This window comes from Apus apus, chromosome 20 (assembly GCF_020740795.1).
Source record: "Apus apus isolate bApuApu2 chromosome 20, bApuApu2.pri.cur, whole genome shotgun sequence".
Lineage (NCBI taxonomy): Eukaryota > Metazoa > Chordata > Aves > Apodiformes > Apodidae > Apus > Apus apus.
In genome coordinates, this window is record NC_067301.1 from 1 (window position 1) to 19,688 (window position 19,688).

The window sequence follows — 19,688 nt, forward strand, 5'->3', positions numbered from 1 at the left end:
GACGGTGGCTCTCAGCCTCCTCCCAGGGTTGCCCCTCTCTCTGGCCAGCCCAACGACAGGGAACGTGGCCAAAGGAGCTGGCAATGCTCTTGCCCCGAGGCAACAGTCGACCCTTGACCATCCATCCCCAGCAGAGTTCAGATCCTCAACAAGCTGCACCAACCCCCTGACCACCCTCTTCCCCTCAGGTACTTTTCCCCTCAGGGATCTTCCCCTTCCCCCTCAGGGATCTTTCCCCCCTCTCCTTCTCCCCTCAGGTGCTCTTCTGCCCTAAGGGATCTTTCCCTTCTCCTCTTCCTCTCAGGTGCTCTTCCCCTTTCCCTTTACCCCTCCGAGATCCACCTCTCCCCCTCAGGTTTCTTCCCCCTCTCTGCTTCCTCTCAGGTGCTCTTCCCCTTCCCCCTTCAGGGATCCATCTCTCCCTGTTAGGGTTCGATCTCTCCCTGTTAGGGTTCGATCTCTCCCCCCTCAGGGATCTTCCCCCTCTCCTCTCCCTCTCAGCTGCTCTTCCCCTTCCCCTTTCCCCCTCAGGGATCGATCTCTCTCCCTCTCGCGCTCTTCCCGCCCTCCTCTCCCCCTCACGCGCTCTCCCCCCTCCCCTCTCCCCCTCCCCCAGGCGCGCGACTCTTCCCGCCCCGCGCTCGCGGCCGCTGCTCCCCCCCCGCCCCCGCTAGAGACGCCCCCGCGAGACGCCCCCGCGCTTCCCGCCGCAGGGGGCACGCGCCCCGCCCCTCCCCGGGCGGGTATCCCCCCCCCGCAGGCGCGCGACCCCCGCTCAGGCGCCCCCCCCCAACCGTCCGATCCCTCCCCCCCCTCCCGGCGGGGACGGCGAGAGAGAAATAAAGAGGGAGGGTAAGAAAGGGGGGGGGGGGAAGCGAGAAAAGGGGCGGGAAAGGGGGGAAGCCGGGAAGGGGGGGGGGGGGAAAGCCTCCAGGCACAAGAGGTGTCCGTGAAAATGCCATGAAAGCTGCATTTTAATTTCTCCACTTAATTTCCCTAGGAAGAACCACCCAAGGTCCCCTGCAGTTAGAAGAGCTTTGAATTCTGCTGTTGAGGGGGAGAAAATAAGAAAAGGATTTACCTCAGCAGCAGTCTGCAAGTCTGTGTAATGCATCTGAGCTGGGAGAAGCTGCATCTTGAACCATTCCTGCAGAGCCTCATCTGTGGACCTTGTTACCTTTTAACTGACAAAGTGAAAATGCACCTGTCATTACAGCTTAAGAAAAGACTGTTTCTGTTCTTCAGGTGCTTTCAACCTGATCCTGAAGGGGGGATCAACCTGATCATTTAGGGGGAACAGCTGAATGTGATTTAGGAACCTCAACACTTTTGAGGGCAATAGGACCAGATATTGAACAGTGCATGGAAAAATTCCAAGCTACTACAAAACCAGGATGAAATAAATGAATCATACAGAGCTTTGGGAAACAAGTACATACAAACAGAATGCATAAATCTGCATACATGCAAATCAGTCAGGAAACCATTAGAGAGGTATGATGTCATCCCTTGAGCTTTGCTTTTGCTCCCCTTTCAAAGATGCTCTGTACAACAACTGCCCATCTCACAGGAGTTTATGGTGAGTCTGATTTGCATCATGCTATTTACCACTATGCACAGCTCCCTTGCAGAAAGTTCAGAGAAAACCTGGAGATGGCTGTAGCTGTAGCAAGCACCTAACACTGCCTAGAAGTCCATGACATGCAGAAATATTGAATGTATTTTTACCAAAAGTTCCAGCTTTTGTTACTGTCACTCTGGCATCTTCCTCAAAAGAGGAGGAGAAAAGATCTTGCAGAAAATGCAGGAGCAGGGAAAGGGTGAAGGAGATGTGAACACACAACAGCAGACCTTTGCTGGGAGACACATGGGGGTGTTTAAACCTCCTGCTGAGATTCCCACTGATCCCTGCTGAAGGTAGAAGAGCTGGAACCAGCTATCAGGCTCCAGGCAGCCAGGGAAAAATGTTGTGAATGACATCAGTCCTGTCCCTGCTCTTCTCTGAGGACTCATTCCCTCAAGATCAGAGCTGTGACTTTAGCAGGCCAAGCCCTGCTCAGAGACAGAGGTTATTTTAGAGTATTTTAGATTAGACAACAAATTAATTTCAAATTAGTGGGGGATGTTTTGACAATTTCTTTTAGCTTTGATAAAACCAGTAAGTGAAAGTGTTTGGTTAGGTAACAAAAATCAGTAAAAAAAGAAAAAAATCAGATGCCAAATGGTGTTCTTCCTCTTGCAGTCAGCATGGTTTTCCAGGTAAATTTCTTTCTCCCCTCCCACCAAATTCTGGAAAATCTTCATTTAATATTGTTAAAAGAATCCTTTGCCAGTACAGACTAATATTTCTAATATATTTTTCTAGCGTTTTTCATTAATGTATTTTTTGGTACTAAAGCTTTTGTAAACAAATAAAGTCTGCTAGGTCTATAAAGACAGAGATGTTTTTACTACAACAGAATGAATTTCTCCCCACACCAATTGGCATATATTAAAGTAACCCATACTGCCTCTTAAGACCAGAGCTTTTTGCTTTACATACCTATGAGTTTTTCTGCATGGAGAACTAAACCAAGTCAGGCGATGCTGTTATATAAATTTATGTAACATTAAAATACTCTCAGGTCTCTGCATCTTCTTTTAACCTGATTAATAAAGTTTATCTCGGGATATAGCTCATCCTAATTTATGCATGTTACCTTTTCTTGGGTTTCACTGAGATAAGCTTCCTGCAGTTGATTTTCCACATAACTCACTCTTAGTCATGTAAAATCAATTTAAAAAGAAAAGAATAAATGGAAAATCCCAGCAGTTCAGCTGATAGACTGCTCAAAGAGACCATAGAACCCCACTTGGTAAAGAAATGCATCAGCTGAGATCAGTTTTGTTCATCTGAACTGTTGCTTTTTAAAGCACAGAATCTATATGGGGAATTTCAGTTGTCCCTATAATAAGCAGAACACTGAAACTCACTGAGCTACTTCAGAGTTTTACATTTCATTATCATTTTCCTCTTCTATCATGAGACAGAGGAGCAGAACCTCCTCAGCTGTCTTTTCCACACTGCTTTTGTCAAGCCAAACCACAGAGAGAAATCCTAATCTATGTCTTCCAATGCCATATGGTCATAGGGTCCTTTATCCTGACATCCACTTCTTTCTTTGGTTGTAACTTGTTAGTGATTTGATTTTCTCATAATTACAATCTTATTAATTACCACACTTACACTTAAGAATGTCTTCCCTGGTTGCTTCCTGCATAAAGATGAATATTTTAACTGCATCTTCCAGTCCAAGTTCAAATTAACACCTCAGATCATGCACCTTAGGCAGAAAAATAAGGAAAAGAGCAAAGCTCCAGAAATTAAAGATGGGATTTAACTCTGGCAGGTTTCCAACAGTTGAAAGGGAGTATGAGAAATATTTGTTCAGCACCTGAACACACCGGTGGCTGGTATCTGCTTCAGGTGTCATGGTCAGTCTGCCTTGGGATTTCTCCAGCAAGTTCCTAGGAAAGCAGGGGTATTTCCAAGAGGCTTGCCCAACATGGCCAGGTTTTACTCCACAAAAAAATCCAACTTATGAACCACAGTGTTTCCAGCTTTCCTAGAGGATGATCCTATTCCTATGCATGATTTTCTGGAAAGAGCCTCCCAGAGATCAGGGTCTGACAACAGCAGCTTGTGACTCCATTATGAAGTGAAAAATAATGTGTTATTAATTGATTAGCAACAAGTGTGTCACTTTTTCAAATAAGTAAGTCTTATAAACAAGTCTGTGAAGCTCTGAAATTGTGCACAATTCTTTCTCCATCAATATTCTGAGTGCTGGTTTTTCTTTCAATGTCTGCTTACATTTAAAAAAAGGCTGGGAAAGTGTGTTTGAGAAGCAGCACAAAAAACATTTGAGGCCAAAAAAATCATTACAGACTGCAATGAAAGAGAAGTTTGGTACTCTCCATCAAGTCCATTTTCAAGCACAGATCTGGTCACCACTACTTGTATGTCTCCATCTTAGACAAAGAAAAGCATTTTGTGAAGAAACGGCTTCTTAGCAGGAAGCCTACACCAGGCTCTAAGTGTTATGCAGCTCTTCAATCAATGCAATAGGAAAGCTCAGGTTCTGTGGCAGGTCTCTCATGCACTGGGAAACACTTGGACCTGGAGGGGAAGCAAGTCTCTCCTATGCTGACAGTCTGGAACCACAGGGGAAGAGGATGACATGCGGGACCGGCACGGAGGTGGGAATCCTGCATCACTTCACTCACATGCTGACTGTGAGAGGATGCAGAAGGTGCTCTGGGGCCTTCTCAAATCTCTCTGGAGTCCTGACCACAAGCTGCCAAGCTGCTGTTTGTCTCTGGAAATGCAATTTGCAGCACCAGGCCATCCTGAACCATCCAGGCAGGGACCCCAGGGGACTAGGAGGGCTTGTGTACCACCTATGAACACAACCAAGGGATGCTCCTAGAACAACTGACAACATGACACCTGAAAAACACCTGCTACTTCATCCCACTAGTCACTGCTCCCCTCCCCCAAGTCACCTGCAGTGCTGATGTCCTGCTTTGCTCCTGGCCTTGTGCCTCCAAAATAAAAACCCCAACACCTAGAAGGCAGCCAACACAGCCACCACTTGCTTCTTCCCTCCAACACCGTCACCCAACTCACCTTCCAGCGCTCTGCTCCCTCCGTGCCTTTTGGCTTGTCCCTCTGCATAACACTGCACCTCAAACCTGCTGCTTCAGCACCCCATCCATCACTCACCTTGCCAGAGGCCGCTCTGCTGATAACATCTCGCTTCACACTTGGATTTGCACCCAGAAAATCCAGCCAGATAAGCTCCAGCTTGTCAGAGCCACCCGCTGTCCTGCCGATACTCCGGCACTGGATGCCTGTCCTTCTTCAGCCGGCACTCTGCTCCCCTCTTCCGTGCCCTTGGCTGTGCTCCTTGTTGCTCTGCACCTGAAACAACACAAACACACCCTGTAAAGCAAGTCACCTGCACAGCCACAGGTAGCTTGGTGAGGCCAGAGGTCTCTCTGCCTTTTGCATATACCTTCTCACTACAGCTAGAAGAAGAAAAGCCAGCTAGGGAGCCCCATCTGTGCAAGCTAAGGCACCTTCCAGATCTGACCCCCTCCCCTTCCACACTAACTGCTGCTCCCAACCAGTCACGAGGTTCAGACTGGACCCCCTTGCTTTCTAAACTCCTTCTCAGAGGAGTCTAGGTGCGGCTGGATCCAATCCTAGCCCCTGACCATAAAGAAAAGCGAACACAACTGTGGCAACTGCCTACACCTGTTGGCCCAGAGATGGACCGTATGGTCTCTGCCAACAGAATTGGTCCAAACCAACTTACTTCCACACCCCCATAAAGCTACGCTACCCTGTCATCAGTACTGCTGCATCCCTGGGCAGGGCAGCTCCAACCCTCACACACAGACCAGGACTACACACGGATGCCGCAAGTGTTATACCTCGTTATACCAAAAGTGGGGTCATTCACCTGGTGTGCAAGATGCCAAATACATACAGAGCCAAGGTATTTTCATTTATTTCATTTGTTTAGGCAAACACAGGGCGAGAGGGGGTTAGACACAAAGCTGCCCCCTGAAGTAGCAAGGCTATGTACATTTATGCACTTGTGGTTAGTTTCCTTCACCTAATACAGATACACAGTTACTCTACTCTGATTGGTTAGTGAATTTCTCACTCTGATTTTGAGGTACAGGACACACAGTGGGTAGGTCTTCAGTTGGAGGTGGGCAGCCTAAATGCTGAAGGTCTGGTTTCCATATTGTTGATTTTGTCACGAGCAGACGTCGCTCAGCTACAGCAACTTCGGCAATTCTGCCACATTTTAAGCAAAGCACGTGCTTCCCCATCTTCTTGTTTCAACAAGATCAGGATCTTTTTTTTCAGAAGACCTTTGTAACTTTCTATAAGTCTCTCGTCCTTGCTCAGTGAAAGATTGCCATAGGGAAGATGATGCCGGCAGAGAAGCCCTACGGTGCCACAATGGCACGGATGCTCTAAAGCAGACCTGCCAAGGAGAGGCAATTGCAGCCACACACAAGAGAAAGCTGCCATCAAAGCCAGAATAAGGGATGTGTGAGAAGCCATGCTTGAAGACCCAAGACCAGTGAGGACATGAGGATGAAACCCCAGAAGATGACTCTATGGAAACAGCAGACTCAAGAGCAGAGCTGCGGGCAGCACCTGGCTGGCCACCGCAAGAGATGAACGCTCAGGAACAGCCAGGATGTGGCACACGCCAAAGAGATCCACGCGTCAAGCTGTAATTGTGAGATGAGAAGGGCTCAACAGGCTCTGTGCCAGTGAAGTGATGCATTCTGGACTCTCGGGAGGGCTACCGAGGTGCCTGCTGGTCACCGAGCTATGGAGGCACCAAAAGCCAAAGAACATACAGTCTAAGAAACAGAAAACAGGCAACACAAAGTACACGCCAGACACAGGTTGGAGCTGCCCTGCCCATGCTGACATTGTGCTGAAGAGTAACCTGCTCCCTTTGCCTGCCCCAAGGGGACTGTGCCCTGCCAGTCCTCTCCCCTACACCAACTTTGAAACCCTCCGCCTCCAACCCCCAACCTTGTCCCCTCCTCCCAGCCCCTCCACTTAGCTTTCAGATGGCCAGGGCTCTGCACTCTTCCTCCTCGATAAGCTGTCCTCCCTGGGATGTTCCTGCCATCGCCAGGCTCCTCATAGTGATCTGGAAAAACAACGACAAACTCACAATTAGTACTGATAAGCATCACATCAGCCACTGCCAACCTCTTCAACATCCCCTGCTCAGAACCCCCATGGTGTTCTGCTCACCTGCCGGTTCCAGAATCGGATGCTGAGGCCATCCTTGCTTGTGGCATCTAAGATACCAAAAGACCCAAATCACTGCTGTGCTTGTGACAAGTCCCATGACCCTCCTTGCCACCACCCTGGCTCACCCCAAACACCCACCCAAACCCAACGGCAGCCTGCACAGCACCTACACACCCAAGAGGTAAATGCTTCACTGAGTTCCCACAGGTAATTTTCTCCTAGACACCAACCTGGCTGATGCCTGTGTCATCTCCACAGATGGCCCGTTGGCATGCTGCTCCACTGCTCCAAGGCTGCAAAACTGAAGCAAACAGCACATGCTGAGACACTGCCCGAGCCCACAGCCTGCCCACAGCTATTCCCATCTACCACTCTCACCTTCGTGGCTCACCTGTCCGGCCTCTGATGGTCACAGGTTGCCACGTCCAGCCCTGTGTGCCGCCTGGAAAACACAAACAAGGGATGCTCATCACACACTGACAACACAACACCTGGAAAACAACTGCCAGATCAGCCTGCTAATTGTCACTGACCTTGCTCGAGTCACCTCCAGTGCAGATCTCCCACTTCCCTCGGTGCTTTGCACCTACAAAACAAACCCGAACCATGAGCCAGTCGATAGAGGCACCACTCACACCTTCCCTCACAACCCAGGGGACAACTCACCCAGGCTCTTCAATACGCACCGACCCAGCTCCTCACTGTGCTCTGCTCCTCTGCTCCACCACCCTCTGCTGCGTGGCTCCTCTCCCTGCATCTGAAAAAGCAGTAACAAGCAATCAGCTGGATGCAATTCCAGAGACTCCCATTTAGAAATATCTTTGAGATCCTAACTACCTACAAGGGAGCTAAAAAACAAGTTAACATTATGCCCCACACATTCAGGCCTTAACAACTTAGACACCCAACCTGCTTGGCTATGGCTCCAGCAGCCTCTCCCAGGTGGCTCCAGCCACCCCTTCTCAAAATCACTATGAAAATGACCACCCTCCCCTGCTGAGGGCTGCTACTTCACTTCAAATGCTCCATCTGCACCCCAACAGGCACAGACAGCACAGCAACACAAACCACAGGCTCTCCTTGCTGTTCTTCTCCCAACCCCACAGTTGATACAGCCTCCAGAGAGAGCAGCTCCAACCCAACAGCACAGAGACACAACACACAAACACAAAGGATGTGACACAAGCATGAGAGGAAACTCCCAGCAACAACAAAAAAAAAACCTCCTCCTCCAATGCAGATGCCACCAGGTGGCAAGACATACAGGACCACAAGCATGAGATGAGTGTTGAAGAGTCCAGAAAGTCCCTCCTTTCGAGTTGTGAGCTTCAGACAGGACCTCCTTGGTTTCTCACCTTCTTCTCAGGGCAGAGCCTAGGTGCAGCTGGATCCAGTCTTCACCTCCAACCTGAGAGAGAAGCTCAGACCCTCAGTTCTGACACAGACTCAGTTTACTGCAGCTTGAGCTGGGTGCTTCCAGTCTTGTTCTCTTCCACTTGTTTCTCAGCTGGAAAAGTCTTCCACATTCTGCTTTTGTCCAATTGCTCCCACCTAACTTTCAGTCAATGCATCTTCCCAGTTCAGAAGATCGTCTTGAGTAATTATCTTGCCCACATCTTGTTTCCATATTATTACAGCTGGCAGAGTCAAGGTCTAACTAAGGCTCATCACAGGAGTTCAGCTAAAGATAATTAGAATCGCAGCCTAAGGCCTCATCACTCCAGATACTCAGGCTAAGTCAAGTCACAAGTCCAGTCCAAAGTCAAGTCGCTTAGGTCAAGCAGTGGTCAGTTTGCACAAGTCTTTAACAGGCATGCAATTTGAACTGATATCCCTTTAATTAACACATTAGCCCCAATATTTCTATACTCAATTCACTTGTGATTTCAGCAGTAAGGAAGCCATAAGGCAGCCCCAGAGAAAGGTCAAACATTGCAAACCGTGACAAGAACCTACAGTCAGAACCGAAACAGACAGATGCACGAGAAGCCTTGGCAAGACCCAAGAATGCAAGGACACAGGGAAGAATGCCCAGAAAAGAGATTCTTCCTGTGAAAGAGAAGCCTCCAGAGCGGGGCTGACGACACCGACCGCAACACCGGCGCAAAAAGAGGATCAAGAGGAGACACCCGAGTCACGAGGCCCAGCTGGGCTTTTCAGTTCAGGCAAGAAAAGCAGCGCCCCACGGGCACTACGAGGGTGAGCACAGATGATGCTCAAGACCTAAGGATGGGCTGCAAGATGAGTGCTTTGTGCTCCTGGAGCACAAAGAGGAGACTGGGACCCAAGGAGGGTTTGAGACACAAAAGACAACAGACCACACAAACAACACCATGACACGAGCAGGCTGGAGCTGCCCTGCCTGGCACACGCTGACATCACGCTGAAGAGTAACCCACTGCCTTTACCTGCCCAAAGGGACAGTTCCCAGACAGCCCTCTCCCCAGCTCTTGACTTTAAAACCCCTCCCTGCAATTCCCAACTTTGTCCCCCCCCAGCACCCATCCCTCAACTCCTCAACTTAGCTTTCAGGGGCCACAGGTCTCAGGATATCCTCCTTTAAAGAAAGCTCCACAGTTCATCAACTCCAAGAGTCCCACAGTCAGCAGCTCCCTCATCACCTGCAAAAAGAAAGATGCACCACAGAATGTTAAACCACCTTCTCACCCCAAAACAACCCATATGAAGTTACCACCAGCAGAAAAAGCTGCAGGCAACCAACACCCTTCTGACAACATACACTGCTTACCCAGAGCCTCTTGCACAACACGGATGCCCCTGTTCCAAAGAGCTTCAAAACACACTCACACAGCTCAAAACCTCCACCAGCCCCACGGCAGACTGAGCTCCCCGGCCACAGGCGGGGGCTCATATATCCCGGGCCCCGCCCAGGGCCCTCCCCACAATCCCCTGGGAATAGGGGCAGCTGGAACACCAGCTGGAATTAAGGGCTGGGGAGCAGCAGCTGGTCCTGTCACCTGCCTCTGGGGACACGCCCCGGGGCGGGGACGGAAAAGACAGCAGTGAGGACCTGCCCACGAGAAACCGCCCCTGGAAAGATCTCTCGAGGACTACTCGGTGAAGAGACTGATGAAAGGGATCTCAGAATTACTGGTCTCGCTGTGTCAGAGCCGGGCAAGATGCAAACGGGCATCCCCGGGGCAGGAAGGGGCAAGCGCGGCCCCGGAGAGGGAAAGCAGCAGCGGTGCCCGCCGCTCCCGCAGCTGCCCCGGCCGGGCCCTCCTCGCGCGGGGCTTCTGGACACGCTCCGCGGGCAGCGGGCGGGGCAGGAGGGGGCTCGGGGAGCGGCTGCAGGGGAGGGGCTGGGGCTGCCCGGGGCGAGCGGGGCCGGGGGAGGCTCAGGGGGGCTCTGGCCGGGCGGGGAGGTGCCCGGCGCCCGTGCCCGGCGGTGTCCGCCCCCTGCCCCGCTCCCCTGCCCCCGCTGCCCCGGGGCTGCCCCGGCCCGGCTCCCCCCCAGCGGAACGGGACCTGCCGCAGCGGGCGGCTCGAAGCGGCGGGGGCGGCGGCAGCGACGGGGCAGGCGGGGACAGCGACGGGGGCGGCCCCGGCCCGGAGCGCCCGGGGTTCCTGCGAGCCGGAGAGCGGAGCGCAGGCTGCACGCTGGCACCTCGCTCGTCTGTACAAAAAGGGAAAGAACTCAAACACGCTGACACTTTTATTACCTTAATCCTAGGACACTTCTCCCTATATCCAGGAACCGCCAGCGGCAGAACCCGGCGCGGCTCGGCTCGGCTCCGCGCTCCCTCACCGATTCCTCATCCGTCCCACGGACCCGCGCACCGCGTGGCCGCACCGGCCCCGCCCCGCGCGGGAGCACGGCACCCGGCCGCGGCTCTTCTGGCCCCGCCCAGCCCGGCGTTCACCAATCCCCGGGCAGCACAGCACCGCCCCGGACACGCCCACGCAAGGCAGCCGAAGGGCGGTGCCACGCACACGCTGGGCAGGGACAGGCCGCGCCTACGAAGGGCAGGCGAGCAGCAAAGCCGCGCCCACCACCGTTCAAAGAGGGGAGCCACGCACGAGGGAGCGGCGGTGGCAGAGACAAAGCGGGGGGGGGGCTCGCAGCAACAAGGGGCGGGGCCACACAACGGGCCGGGGCGGGGCCGCGGGACAGGCGGGGGCGGGGTCACGCAGCAAGCGGGGGCGGGGTTACGCAGCAGGCGGGGGCGGGGCCACGTACGAGGCGGGGCGGGGCCACGCAGCAGGCGGGGGCGGGGCCACGCAGCAAGTCGGGGCGGGGCCACGCAGCAGGCGGGGGTGGGGTTACGCAGCAAGCCGGGGCGGGGCCACGCAGCAAGCGGGGGCGGGGTTACGCAGCAAGCGGGGGCGGGGTTACCTAGCAGGTGGGGGCGGGGCCACGTAAGAGGCGGGGCGGGGCCACGCAGCAATCGGGGGCGGGGCCACGAAGTCGGCGGGGGCGGGGTTACACAGCAGGCGGGGCGGGGGCACGTAACAGGCGGGGGCGGGGCCACGCAGCAAGCGGGGGCGGGGTTACGCAGCAGGCGGGGCGGGGCCAGGTAACAGGCGGGGGCGGGGCCACGCAGCAAGCCGGGGCGGGGCCACGCAGCAAGCGGGGGCGGGGTTACGCAGCAGGCGGGGGCGGGGCCACGCAGCAAGCGGGGGCGGGGTTACGCAGCAGGCGGAGGCGGGGCCACGTAAGAGGCGGGGCGGGGCCACGCAGTCGGCGGGGGCGGGGCCACGCAGCAGGCGGGGGTGGGGTTACGCAGCAAGCCGGGGCGGGGCCACGCAGCAAGCGGGGGCGGGGTTACGCAGCAAGCGGGGGCGGGGTTACCTAGCAGGTGGGGGCGGGGCCACGTAAGAGGCGGGGCGGGGCCACGCAGCAATCGGGGGCGGGGCCACGAAGTCGGCGGGGGCGGGGTTACGCAGCAGGCGGGGCGGGGGCACGTAACAGGCGGGGGCGGGGCCACGCAGCAAGCGGGGGCGGGGTTACGCAGCAGGCGGGGCGGGGCCAGGTAACAGGCGGGGGCGGGGCCACGCAGTCGGCGGGGGCGGGGTTACGCAGCAGGTGGGGCGGGGCCACGCAGCAAGCGGGGGCGGGGTTACGCAGCAGGAGGGGGCGGGGCCACGTAAGAGGCGGGGCGGGGCCACGCATCAAGCCGGGGCGGGGCCACGCAGCAGGCGGGGGCGGGGTTACCTAGCAGGTGGGGGCGGGGCCACGTAAGAGGCGGGGCGGGGCCACGCAGCAATCGGGGGCGGGGCCACGCAGTCGGCGGGAGCGGGGTTACGCAGCAGGTGGGGCGGGGCCACGCAGCAAGCGGGGGCGGGGCCACGTAAGAGGCGGGGCGGGGCCACGTAACAGGCGGGGGCGGGGCCACGCAGCAGGCGGGGGCGGGGCCACGTAAGAGGCGGGGGCGGGGTTACGCAGCAGGTGGGGGCGGGGCCACGTAAGAGGCGGGGCGGGGCCACGCAGCAAGCCGGGGCGGGGCCACGCAGCAAGCGGGGGCGGGGTTACGCAGCAGGCGGGGGCGGGGCCACGTAACATCGGGGGCAAAGCCAAGCAGCACTCGGCGTGCGGCGCTTCTGCGGCCTCCGCTCACTGTCCCCCTCCCTCGCCGCTTCTCCCCCTATCCAGGAACCGCCAGCGGCAGAACCCGGCGCGGCTCGGCTCGGCTCCGCGCTCCCTCACCGATTCCTCATCCGTCCCACGGACCCTCGTACCGCGTGGCCGCACTGGCCCCGCCCCGCGCGGGAGCACGGCACCCGGCCGCCGCTCTTCCGGCCCCGCCCAGCCCGGCGTTCACCAATCCCCGGGCAGCACAGCACCGCCCCGGCCACGCCCACGGAGGGAGGCCAAGGCGGCGGGGCCACGCCCACAGTGGGCGGAGGAAGAACACATACGGTGGGCGGGCGAAGGGCGAGACCACGCCTACGAAGGGCGAGGCTAGATATCGCGTTACTGCGCATGCGTTGGCCCTGAGCTGCAGTACCGAACTTTCGACACCAGGTGCCAGCAGAGAGCGCTGCCGTCCTGCAGTACCGAAGTTCGGACACCAGGTGCCAGCAGAGAGCGCTGATCACGTGCAGTACCGAAGTTCGGACGCCAGGTGCCAGCAGAGAGCTCCGCAGGAAAGAATGAAAAATAATAACTCACACACAAAAGAAAAATAAATAATAACCCAAAAAAGATGTGGCAGCGTGGACACCCAGAAAGGGGCGGGGCCACGCACGAAGGGGGAGTGGGCCAAGCAGCGAGCAGGGGCGGGGGCACGCAGCACGAAGGGGCGTGGCCACGCTGCAACAAGAGGCGGGCCAGGCAGCGAGCAGGGCGAAGCCACGCAGCCACCGGGGGGGCGGGGCCACACAGCAAACACCAACATCGGTCGCTTTGCGCTCTCCTACCACACAGCACAAACGTTTACTGTTCTCTTTTTAGGCACACGCACACTCATCCGTAGGTATTTTGAGGGAATAATGAATGCCTGCAGCCACCCCCAGCCCCCATCCCCCAGGGACAGTGTTTCACCTCATGATTAAAAAGGGTGCAGATGTTTACAAACATACAATCAACACACCTCTGTAAAAAAACCCTTGACCTTTCCTTCGGCGTGACTTGAACTCGCACGGCTGTGAACTGACACCGTTACCTGTCTCCGGAACTCGGGCAGAATTCCACAAGGGGCTTTTTTTGAATGTTGCACAGTTCTAAAGGATGTCTGCCCAGGAGACAGACCCTCCCGACCCCCTCCCAGGGAAATGCACCAGTGAAAGCCAAACCCAGGCCTTCAGAGGACTCGTGGAGACACTGGGGGGAAACTACATAACATCCACCTGCCTCTCTTTTTAAACCTTTGGAACAAATACCTACCTCCTGAAGCACACCTCATAAACTATCTGCTACAGCTCTTGACACTTACATGATAAACAATACAAGGCAATTTCTAATTTATAACATTTTAACTTTTTTCAAGTTTCAATCATGACAGCAAGGCAGTGAGGGAAGAAACCCACCACATAGTTTCAACTTCTTGTTAAACAAGGAGTCCAGAAAGACCCTCCTGCCAAGTCGTGAGGTTCAGACTGGATCCCCTTGCTCTCTAAACTCCTTCTCGGAGAGGAAGCTGGGGGCAGCTGGATCCACCCTCAGCCCCCAAATGCAAAAAGGAGCATAGACCCTCCGCTCTGCCACAGTTAGCCAAACTCCAGCTGTTCAGCTGCAAGAAAACACAGCCAACAATCGCCAGCGCTTTGGGGAAAAAAAAAAAAAAAAAAAAAAAACCCCAAAAACAACACAACAAAAACAAACAAACAAAAAAACACCAAAGAAAATCACACACACACCCCCCCCCAGTGCTGCGATACATAAGGCTACCACAAAGGACTGGCCCAGCTGCTAATGCTTTTGGCTGTACCGAAGCATGGGGAAGGAACACATTTTGATGATGTCCCAACTGCTACAACTGAGAAAGCGTAAGGACCAGCGACACCACCCATTTCTGGAGCATGTGCTGTGCAGGAGTCTTTGGAAGGAAATTCACCTTTTTCCCTTTTTTTTTTCAGGACAGTGGAAAGTCTTGTTGCTGGTGGCTTTGACTGCTAAGCACACCCTCTTCTTAATACTCGCTCTGCTGGGAAGCTCCTAAAACACAACCTCTCGGAAGGCAAAGCGCTTCCAGTTTGGAAAAATCACTCCCAAGCTGACGTCTGTATCACGCGCCGTGGGGCAGCGCTCCCTGCTCCTTCCAGCCAGCTCCCAGCAGCCCGGGGAAGAGAAGCCATCCTCGACGGAAGCCACATCAGCCAACTGGGATACTCCTGCAATCACCAGGTTCCTCTTCATCTGCTGCAAGAAAACACAGTGCCAGCCGTAAGCATCACGGCGGTCGACACAGACCTCTTCTGCAACAGCCCCCTCCTCCAAAGTGCCCTGGCCTTCCCCTCGCCTGCTCCACACAGATTCCAGTACCAGACACTGCAACCATCGTTGCTTGCGGCACCCAAGATTCCAAAAGACACAAGATTACTGTTGTGTTTGGGCAAAGCCACCGGCCCCATGCTCCCTCTCCCTACCACCCCAGCTCACCTCAAATGCCCATTGGATCCCAAAGGCACCCACATACCCAAACGGTAAACGCTTCACTGGGCTGCCACACGATTCTCTGCTCTTAAACGCTGGCCCAGCCAATTCTTGCCTCGCCTCGGACCGCTTGCCAGCAGGCGCCTCCATTCCCCGAGCCTGCCTGAAGCACCTGCACCACACAAAGCAAAAGGCATGTACTCAGATGCTGCCTGAAACAGCAGCCCGCCCGCACTCATTCCCGCCTCCTGCTCCTTCCCCTTGGACGCTCGCCCGTCCGGTCTCTGCCATTGACACATTGCCACCCCCAGGCTCACGTACCACCTACGAACACAACCAGGCGACGCTTCGATACTGACCGACAATGTGACACCTGAAAACTAAATTGCTCACCTTCCCCGAGTCACCTGCACTGCCACCTGCACTGCCAACATCCCACTACGCACCTTCAAATTAAAAAACCCTACACCCAGAAGACAGCACAGCCACCAGTTCCATCTTCGCCTGTCCCTCCGCACAGCACAGCGCCTCAAAACCTGCACCCAGAACACAAGGCCAGAAAAGCGTTAGCTAGTCAGAACCACCTGCGGTCCTGCCAATACTCCAACGCTGGATGCCCGCCCGCCTTCATCCAGCACTCTGCTCCCCTCTTCCGTGCCCTTTGGCGTGCAGCTTGTTGCTCTGCATCTGAAAAAAACAAAACCAAAAAACACCCCTAAAAACCACGTAAAGCAGTTCACCTGGGTGCTGACAGACAGCCTCACGAAACCTGAGCCCTGTCTGCTTTTTGCATATGCCTTCTCACTACAGCTAGAAGATGAAATCCCAGTTATGTGAGGTGTATATGCACAAAACCAAGGTTTATTCTCAAGACTAAAAAGATCTGAAAAAGTGGAGAAACAGGCACAGACTGGATTGCCCGAGTGCTAGGATATCAGGGTGTGAAGGTATCGAGGTGCGAGGGGAACGAAACACACGGAACCTACACACCCACATGTCCCAACCACCCCTCTCGCCCCTGCCCCACGCCGCCCCAAAAAAAACCCCACAAAAACCCAAACAAAACAAAAACAACACAACAAAGAAACCAAGCAACCAGAACCAACCAAACCCAGTCCCCGACCTGACTGATTTTTTTATTTTTGGTTTTTTTTTTTTCCGTTTCATGCCTCACCACTGTCTCAGCAGATTGTCTCCTCAGAGCACGGAGTGCAGATGATCTGTAGCCCGATGACAGTTGCATGTGATGAATACCTGGGCAGAAAACACCAAATGGTTTGGGTTGGAAGGGACCGTAGACATCATCTAGTTCCAACCCCGCTGCCACCGGCAGGGACACCTCCTGCTAGACCAGGTTGTTCCAAGCCCCATCCAGCCTGGCCTTGCACGCTTCCAGGGATGGAGCATCCACAGGTTCTTTTGGCAACCTGGGCCAGTGTCTCACCACCCTCACAGTTAAGAATTTCTTCCTAATATCTCATATAAATCTACCCTCTTCCAGTTGGAAACTGCCACCCCCTCCTCCTATCGCTATGTGCCCTTATAAAAAGTCCCTCCCCAGCTTTCCTGCAGGCCCCACACTTTCACTATTAACACCAGCAGTTATGCGGCTGAATGCAATTACAAATTATGAGGTACTGGCTTTATGAAACTGAATTTAAGGTCAAAGATACATGTTGTAAGATACTCCAGGATTGTGGAGAAGTGCACCTACCGAGCAAATTCACCATTTCCACAGCAGTCAGGGTGAGAAAGTCATCTGCGTTTTTTCCTCCCGTTCAGTTTATAAGGCGGAGAGCAAAGGCTTTTGTAACAGACTGCCTCTCCCAAGTCACAGACCTGGCATTGGAATTTCATATTGACAATAAGCTCCAGAACAAGAGAAACCACTATATAGTGCAACGAAATAGAAATCTATGTAATGCTAGACTGAGAATCTAGCTTACAGCAGAGATAAATCATTTAAAAAGGTCACTGCTGAGGTCCAGTTTCCGTGGCAAGCTGCGAAAGAACATGACACACCAGTATGATGTAGATTCAGTCCATGTTTATTAAGCTGCGTGCAGATTATATAGTCTTAGGACAGCGTGTATGCCACCCACGTGGCAAAGCAAGGTTTTTGAGTGGTTAGTGCACACTGTTTACATGTCCCCATTCCCCTTTTAATTGGTCCCAACTCCAAACCCTTTGTCCAGCCCCCCATCCTTTTTACCACACTACCTGACTGCTGTACGTCATCTTCACTATCTAGTTCCCACAGAATGGCCTTCACTGTTTCTCTTGTTATCTAAAGTTTCTCATAACCATTCAGCACAGCTAGGGCCCCAACAGGTCACGTAGTGCAAGACTGAATCCCCTTTACCAACAGATTTCTTATTTGTGAATGGAAGTACAACTAAACACATAATGCACGTAGGCAATATGTGAAACTATCGCCCAAACTTGCTAAATCATAACGCAGGAAACAATTTTGAATCATTTCCTAAAACAAAAAAAAAATAATGAAAGCAGCAGCGAAAGAAAAAAAAATAAAAAGAAGAAAAAGGAAAAAGAAATACGGCCACTAAGAGTCACAAAAGAAAAGACTAAGAAGGGCTGAAAAGGAATTAAAAGCTCACACTGGATTTTGGATGGCTTTTCCCTCTCAGACTTTGGAGCAATGCTTCTAATGTCAGCAGGAAAACGTTGAGGGCTGCCAAGTGGTGGAGCTGAGTAGGTCAGTTTGACTGAAGTTTAGGGTCTGGAGGCACCAAAGAACTATCGATCCTAACATTAAAAAGAACCGAGTTATTTCAAAACCAGGCACACCGAGTACTGCAAATCACATCTCAGTCAGCCTGTGATTAAGTCTCAAAATTAAACAGATTCAAAAGGAGAAACTGAAGCAGCTTTGACTGTTCCTGAAAAAAAACAAACAAACAAAAAAACACAACAAAAAGCCAACTACTTAAACATTAAACTTCTCCCCCAAGCCATTTTACTACTCTACTAGAAATCTTCCAAAACACTTGCTACCTGCCTCTCATCCATTTCTTTGCATTGCTGAAGTTTCTTTTGACTTATTTAAATCCCTACTGCCTACTGAAGTGAAACACGGGATTGTAACAGAAATGACAGCAAAATGTGGGAGCTATCTTTTTTTTTTTTTTTCTGGTTTAATCAAGCACAAGTCTAAAATAGTTATTATATTAGATAAAATAAATTTGAAGCTAGCACATCTTCCTGCAAAGAACAGGTTAGAAAAAAGTCACATTTTCCAGTGCCACCGGTCTGAAAAAATAGTTTTTCTGAGGGAGAAAATGTGAACTATTACCTTTCATCATTGAAATCACTATAGAATGTGATACTTTTCAAATGGCTTATGAGATTTTGGTTCAATAAACCAACTCCATGAGAGCAAACAAACACAGGACCTATTAAGCTGTGCTTCCAAACCATAGACAATAGGCTCCAGTTTCGTTGGACAATTTCCATCTCAAAATTATGGATTTACTTATTTCTGTTGTATAAATCAGAAATCTAGGTATCACTAGCCTAATAATTTAGCTTTTACAGAGGTAACTTATTAAAAAAGGTCACACAGTGCAAAGCCCAAAGTTGCTGAACCACCATGCAGGGAACAATTTAGAATAATTTTCTCAAAAAAGCAGCAGTAGCAGCTGCAGAGGAAGAGGAAAAAAAAAAAGGTGTGTGGGGGGAGAGAGGGAAACGAAAGGAAGAAAGGGAAATGTGAAATATTGACAATTTAAGTATTTACAGTAATGACTTCTGCTTATTACATTTTTAATACCTAAGACTTCTTGAAAACAATATTACACATTTAAACAGGTATTAATTAATTAATTGTACTTGGCTGACAATAATTTTCAATTCCTAAAGAAACAAAACGGGGATGGAGCCACGTGACCACGTGCCATCCACGCTCCAACGAAAAATAAATCCAAAACAATTCCAGGTGAATACAGGGGGGTTGGAACTGGACGATCTTCTAAGTCCCTCCCCACCCAAACCATCCTATGATTGGATGAAATACCAGGTGACGATGTCCTCCCCACGAGCCCCGGGCCGCGGCCACCCCCTCCACTTTGCCACCCCCCCCCCCCAGCTTCTCACGGCGGTGGCAGCGCTCGGCGGGAAAGGGGCAAAGCTGGGCAGGGGGAGGGGGCAGAGCTCAGCGGCGGGGGTCAGCGCTCGGCGGGGGGAGGGGGGGACTGCGGGTGGCCGGGAGCGGGCAGCGCTCGGCGGGAGGGTGCAGCGCTCGGCGCGACGCCGTCTCGAGCCCCTGCTCACCGCCCCCCTCCCTCGCCGCTTTTTCCCCGCTCTCCGCCGTTCCCACCCCACACCCCCTGCGGCTTGCCAGCGCTCCACCCCTTCGCGGCTTCTCCCCCGATGGAGAAACCGCCGGCGGCAGAACCCGGCCCGCCCCGGCCCCGCGCTCCCTCACCGACTCCTCACGCGTCCCACGGACCCTCGGCCGCCGACTTCCGCCTCGCACCGCGTGGCCGCACCGGCCCCGCCCCGCGCGGGAGCACGGCACCCGGCCGCGGCTCTTCCGGCCCCGCCCAGCCCGGCGTTCACCAATCCCCGGGCAGCACAGCACCGCCCCGGACACGCCCACGGAGGGCGGTGAGTGGACGAGACCACACCCGTGGGAGGCGTGGTCTCCCCTCTCCTCCTCCTATCTTAGGCGTGGCGACGCCTGCCTGCCCGCCCGCCCACAGTTCAGCATCGCATTAATGCGCATGCACTGACTTTGAGGTGCAGTATGAAACTTTGGCCAGCAGGTGCCAGCAG

The 19,688-nt window shown here is 53.6% G+C and overlaps 2 long non-coding RNA genes across 11 annotated transcripts; both read right to left on the reverse strand.

Annotated features, from left to right (window-relative positions):
* Window positions 1-1,004: 1,004 nt before the first annotated feature.
* On the reverse strand, window positions 1,005-10,597 carry LOC127392922 (uncharacterized). 8 transcript variants are annotated; one of them, XR_007891365.1, is made up of 10 exons: window positions 10,522-10,597; window positions 9,360-9,459; window positions 7,372-7,595; window positions 7,217-7,280; window positions 7,069-7,139; window positions 6,839-6,885; window positions 4,766-6,731; window positions 3,435-4,440; window positions 3,227-3,323; window positions 1,005-1,184 (listed from the first exon to the last, which is right to left on the reverse strand). It is a non-coding gene; the product is annotated as an uncharacterized LOC127392922 (long non-coding RNA). The 8 variants fall into 8 exon arrangements; XR_007891363.1 differs by having other exon boundaries at window positions 7,372-7,424; window positions 7,525-9,459; XR_007891362.1 differs by having other exon boundaries at window positions 7,372-7,424; window positions 7,505-9,459.
* Window positions 10,598-13,332: 2,735 nt separating this feature from the next.
* Window positions 13,333-19,450, reverse strand: LOC127392923 (uncharacterized). 3 transcript variants are annotated; one of them, XR_007891370.1, is made up of 7 exons: window positions 19,339-19,450; window positions 17,513-17,660; window positions 16,609-16,733; window positions 16,069-16,148; window positions 15,479-15,581; window positions 14,938-15,066; window positions 13,333-14,660 (listed from the first exon to the last, which is right to left on the reverse strand). It is a non-coding gene; the product is annotated as an uncharacterized LOC127392923 (long non-coding RNA). The 3 variants fall into 3 exon arrangements; XR_007891369.1 differs by having other exon boundaries at window positions 14,938-15,581; XR_007891371.1 differs by lacking the exon at window positions 17,513-17,660 and having other exon boundaries at window positions 14,938-15,581.
* Window positions 19,451-19,688: the final 238 nt, after the last annotated feature.